The sequence below is a fragment of the Physeter macrocephalus genome, unplaced genomic scaffold, assembly GCF_002837175.3.
Source record: "Physeter macrocephalus isolate SW-GA unplaced genomic scaffold, ASM283717v5 random_583, whole genome shotgun sequence".
Taxonomy (NCBI): Eukaryota; Metazoa; Chordata; class Mammalia; order Artiodactyla; family Physeteridae; genus Physeter; species Physeter macrocephalus.
In genome coordinates, this window is record NW_021145890.1 from 32,595 (window position 1) to 38,372 (window position 5,778).

General features: G+C 49.2%; 1 long non-coding RNA gene across 1 annotated transcript; it reads left to right on the forward strand.

Annotated features, from left to right (window-relative positions):
• The first annotated feature begins 3,277 nt into the window (after window positions 1-3,277).
• Window positions 3,278-5,505, forward strand: LOC129391897 (uncharacterized). Its single transcript, XR_008616741.1, has 2 exons — window positions 3,278-4,254; window positions 5,316-5,505. It is a non-coding gene; the product is annotated as an uncharacterized lncRNA (long non-coding RNA).
• Window positions 5,506-5,778: the final 273 nt, after the last annotated feature.

The following is a 5,778-nucleotide window of genomic DNA, read 5'->3' on the forward strand; positions in this document are numbered from 1 at the left end:
GCGTTTCTTTTATAATTGTAATAATATACCCTATATACTTCCTAAGCTGCTTGCTTTGTTGAAGCCTGCCCAGACACTTCACTCTCTCTGCAAACATAATTTTTAATGCTTGTATAACACTTCCGAGAATGGCTACTCCTGGTTGCTTTTTGAAATATACTGCTTTAGTTCTAATACTAATCAATACGGTGAGCAAACCACTGAACAGACAGACAATAATATGCATACTACAAGTCTCCAAGTGGGGCTAGTGTGCAATGCTTTCCAAATGGTTTGGGCAGATTACCTTTTAATGTAAGAATGATAATAACAATAATAACTAATATTTCTAGCTAGCTTAGAGTTTCTAAAGCACTTTCACCTGCATTTAGCTCATTCGAGCCTCACAGCAACCTTGTACAGAAGCTCTTTTTCTGTCTACTTCATGGACAGAGAAAACCAAAGATTAGGGGTTAAATGATGTTCCCATGCTCACACTGCCAGAAGTGACATGGGACACAGAGGTGGGACCTGTCTCCAGGTCAACGGCTCCCATATCAACACCTCTCTCCCGAGGGCTGGCCTGTCTACTGGGCAGCCCTGCTTGGAGGCATCCTGGAAATACCTCACTGGTATCTCTCTCTCTCTCTCTCTCTCTCTCTCTCTCTCTCTCTCTCTCTCTCTCTCTCTCTCTCTCTCTCTCGGGCAAGTAAGGGGCCTTTAGGGGCCTTTAATGGACATCAGGAGGGAGGGATGGATCTTCATACACTACATACTCTGTTACCACGACACACTGCCTTACAATGGAATTAAAGTTGTAGTAAATGCACAGGGAGAAAAAAATCTCCTGTCCTTCTGTGGCACTGAATTCTCTTTACGTGACGGGGCTCTCAAAAATAACAAATTAAAAGAAAAAAAAAAGTATTAAGGGCTCATTACGAATTTTATCTGAAGCCACGAGTTCCATAGCTTTCCTTGATAAGAATAAGAATCTCACAATTAATCATCCAATTAATTTCCAACTCTCCTTTACAAAATGAATCTCATTAGTGAAAACTGGAGTGGGGCAAGACAAACACAGTGAACCTCACTCTAAGCTGAAAGGATAGTGAGCCGATGCGATTGACAAGCACATTAAGGTAAACACAGTTAGTGACCAGGGTCCAGGGCGGAAGCGGCGTCTAGCCGAGGCCAGCTTCAACAACCGGGCAGCCATAAAGTGCTCTCTCAAGTTCATTTCAAGGGACCAAGCTATTATACAGCCACTGGGCCAATTTAAGGTCTCTCGATGGCATTCGAATCTTATTAAAACAGCAAACCTATTCTTTTTTTTTTTTTTTTTTTCGGTACGCGGGGCCTCTCACCGCTGTGGCCTCTCCCGCTGCGGAGCACAGGCTCCGGACGCGCAGGCTCAGCGGCCATGGCTCACGGGCCCAGCCGCTCCGCGGCACGTGGGATCCTCCCGGACCGGGGCACGAACCCGTGTCCCCTGCATCGGCAGGCGGACTCTCGACCACTGCGCCACCAGGGAAGCCCAAACCTATTCTTTTAAAAAGAAAAATGGTATTCAAAAAGCACTGCAAAATTAATCAAGTTATTGCCCTATAAAGAGTCAAGGATGTAACTATGTTTTAAAGGGGCCACAGGTTGTACCATGTTCAAACAGAGAATCCATCCACGACGAAATCCTCCACAGAAAGTCTCCCCATTAATTAGGCAATGAAAACAGCAGCCTCCCCGAATCAAGCAGGAACAAACAGGAAAGAAAAGAATATACTTCTTGTGAGGGGGAAAAAAAATACGCGCACACAAAGAAATGAAAGGCAATGCGCTCCACCCTCAGTATAATCAGTTTCAACAGAAATAATTAGAGATCTTACTTGGGCTTCCACGGTTTCTGCTCCCTGCTCTAAGGGGCGCCGGGGGCGGGGGGGGGGGGGGGGCGGGGCACCCAGCCTCCTCTGCGCCCGTCCCCGGGCAGGAGCGCCCTCTGCTCTGGAAAAGTCAGGTGCTCGGGAGAACAGAGGGAGATTCTCCTTCGATGGGGTGGGGTGACAAGGAATAGCAAACAGCGCTGCGGGGTGAGTTAGAAAAGGGGGGGGGCAGAAAAAGGGGGCAAATCAGAAATGGTGACGCCAGGCGAATGCCCCTGTCACAGCCACACTCCCTCTCCTGTTATACACACACACACACACACACACACACACACACACTCAGGTGCAGTGAACATTCTGGAAGAGAGTCTGGTTTTCCTTAAAATAAAGGTATCATCTCCTTCTGACGTAAAAAGAACGCTCTCTAGCATAGATGCCCCAGCGAACGCCTCAGTGTCACCCCAGGCTCCCTTTTGGTCGCCCCTCCCACCGAGTCAAGTTTGTCTCCTCAATGCTCTGGACTCTGGCTGCGGCCTCGGCCGGCCCTGAGCTGGCTGGCAGGGGCGACCTTCACCCCTCTCAGTTCCGCCTGGGTTCCCATGACACCCCGTTTCTACCCCCCCGGAGCCCCCCGCATTGGCAGGCACGCCCTCCCTGACTCCAGCGCTGCGTTTCTCTGCCCCGTGCGCCCCCTCGCACCGCCAGGTCCCAGGCTCCCGGGAGCGGGACTGTTTTTACCCACTTTCACACTGGTCGCACTTCACACGGGGTCTGGCACACGGCTGGGGCTTCAACCACAACGACCACAAAGAGCAGGAGCGATAACAGCAGATGGTCTGGACGCGTGTTCCCGCCAGGGGCTCGAGGAGTACCTTGTCTCACTTCATCACCCCAACAACTCTACGAGGTGGACGCTCCCATTTTACAGATGGGGACACTGAGATTTAGAGGCTGATTCTCTCACCCAGGGACCACAGTGAGTAAATGGCAGGCTGAGATTCCGGTCTTAACCTCTGTTTCCCACTTAAAGATGCCTGGTGGATGGATTACTACATACCAGAGCCTTCCAAAAAGATTCTTTTCTCTTTTGCAAAAAGTTGAACATTTTCTTAGTTATTGTGCTCAAATTAAAGAGTAGTAACATTCTCACTACAGAAAATTTGGAGACTGTAGAACGGCATGACAAAGAAATTTTGTTTTTAAAAAATCAATCTCACACCGTCCAGAAATAATCCCTGCTAAGACTCTGATTTATCTTCTTCTAGTCTTTCTTCTACGTACCTACGTACACGAGGCCTTCTGTACACATAATAGGTATTTTTATATATTATGCTGAATGTGTATGTATTCATGTCGTTTATTTTTTTGGTTTGTTTTTCTTTCATAAAACTAGGGTGATATAGTATCTTACCTTAGCTTATATCATGATCATTTTCCATGTTATTAAATATTCTTGGAGAAGAATATCAGTTACATAATCCTTTCATTGAATGAATTTCACATAAACTAACAATTCCCGTCTATTGGACATCAGGCTGCTCCCATTTTTTAGTATTATAAATAACTCTATAGTGAGCATTCTTGCTCATAAAGCTTTGACCACATTTCTAATTTTTTTCCCTGAGGGGGGAAAAGAAAACCGGATTGTTGAGTCAATGGAGTATGTTTAAGGTCACTGTTTCCAGAAAGGTCTGGACTAACATTCCTATTAGACCATTTCACAAAGTTTTCTGGGGGAAAAGCTGGATTCCACAATCCATTTGATTTCTTAAAGCTGATCTACTTTACCATCAAGTCATGAACTATCTATTCTTTGATGAGTCAGGTTACAATTTTGTGTATCTGGTGCTGTAGGCTGGTAAGTTAGCTGGTGACAAATATAACCGGTATCTGCAAAAGGCCATTCCCAACCCAGAAATGGAAATGACCTAAGCCTGGCACGGTCGAGCGCGCGGTGTAACGGGGGCCCTGAGATGCCCCTGTCGGACGTGGCTGTGTGCGCAGCATCCCTCCTGTGAGGTGCGGGGAGACGCCCTCGCTTTCCTTTCTGACTTCTAGAAACAAGGCTTGCTTGGCAAAGTCCCGGCTGCTTTAGGGTGGAGGGTAGCTCGTGACCCTCAGCTCTGTCGCACGCTGGCCCCCCGTGGGCAGCTTCAAATCCCAGGTCCCAGCCTGGGCCCGCAACCTCTGCTGCCCCCTCACGTGACTGCCCTTAGGGGGTCCGGCTCCTCGGCCCCTTCCCAGGCCAACCCAGCTCTGAGCCCTGGGGCCGGGGTGCCTGGTGACGGGGCCGGCAGTTGGCTGCAGCCTGGGACACGTGAGCTGCAGTCCCGGGCCGAGCCGGCTGCTGGGGACGGCGGAGGGAGGCCCAGCTCTACCGATCACCAGCTCAGGGGCTTGGGTGAGTCTCTCGGTTTCCTCACCTGTGAAACAGTCAGGAAACTATGCCCGCCTCACAGGGAGCTGTCAAGACTAAGGAAGAGAAGGAATGTAAAGGGCTCAGCACGGGGCGGGCAAGCAGCAGGGGTTTACTGCCTTCATTACTGACAAGTGAGAGGCTCCTCTTCCTTCACCCCTTCCCGGTGGCAGCACAGCCGGGAGCAGGGGACCCAGCAGGGAGAAGAGACAAAGTGGATCCCACGTTGTCTTCTCCTTTCCAGGATCCTGCACTTAAACAGCTCCCCGGTTAAAATACTCATCTGTGATCCCTTTTTTCCTTGGTGAGACTCCTGGCATCAGCACCAGGGAAACCAGAGCGCCGTGGAGCTGGGTCCTGCCCAGCAGAGAGCGCGGCACACGGGCCCAGGTGTGCATCCTGGCTTCACCTGCGGATGCTGTGCAGCTGGAAGCAAGTGATTCTGGAAGTCCCTGTCCCTCTAAGCCTCAGCCTCCTCTCTCTAGGGGAAAGCAGGGCACCTGCCTTGCAAGGCCGTTTTGCACGTGAAATTAAATAAGACGGCGAGGTACCTACCTAGACGCCAGGCATTATGCCTGGCAGATAAGAAGGATGGCAGTGATAAAATAATTACAACTAGGGGCTTCCCCGGTGGCGCAGTGGTTGAGAATCCGCCTGCCGATGCAGGGGGCGCGGGTTCGTGCCCCGGTCCGGGAAGATCCCACATGCCGCGGAGCGCCTGGGCCCGTGAGCCATGGCCGCTGAGCCTGCGCGTCCGGAGCCTGTGCTCCGCAACGGGAGGGGCCACAACAGTGAGAGGCCCGCATAACGAAAAAAAAAAAAAAAAAAAAAAAAATTACAACTAACATTTGTTGAGCCCTTACTTAGAGTCATATTCTGAAAAGATGTTGATTTCACTGGTAAGTTTTCCAGAACCAAGAGCCTAACGCATTTAGGACGTGCTGAACATGAAGAGAATAAAAGGCCAACGAGAGACGCCAAGCTTTAATTCCAATATTACAGTGATAAGTGAACTAACGCCTTTTTTTTTTTTTTGTATTTTCCAGGAGGAGACTCTTAAAAAAGTCAAGGCCACACATCCACTTCAATCGTCAGTGTCATGAGACAAAACAGGCATCATCAGGTTCAACTGTGTTCTGGCACTGGCCTGAGCCCCGGGCCTCGACTCCGGCTGATCCAGGCTTTATCTATATTTGGTACATGATGTCAACCTAGAACATCTTATTCCTTCACGTTTAATAAACCAGCTTAAGACATCATTACTCACCACCCCGGTGGATTCATTTTCAAACTCTGAAGGCGGAGAGGGTACACCTCACATTTCTTACCAAAAGAGAAGTAGCTTAGCTATCCACTGCTAAAACGTGAACTGCCACAAATATCTTTCTAAGGGGGGGAGGGGTGTGTGCAATTCCCACACCAGCTCACTTTATGGTTTTTACAGACAAGAAGGCTGAAAACAGATACACAAGAAAGGTTTTTTTCTTCTAATAAGCACCTTTCTACAAG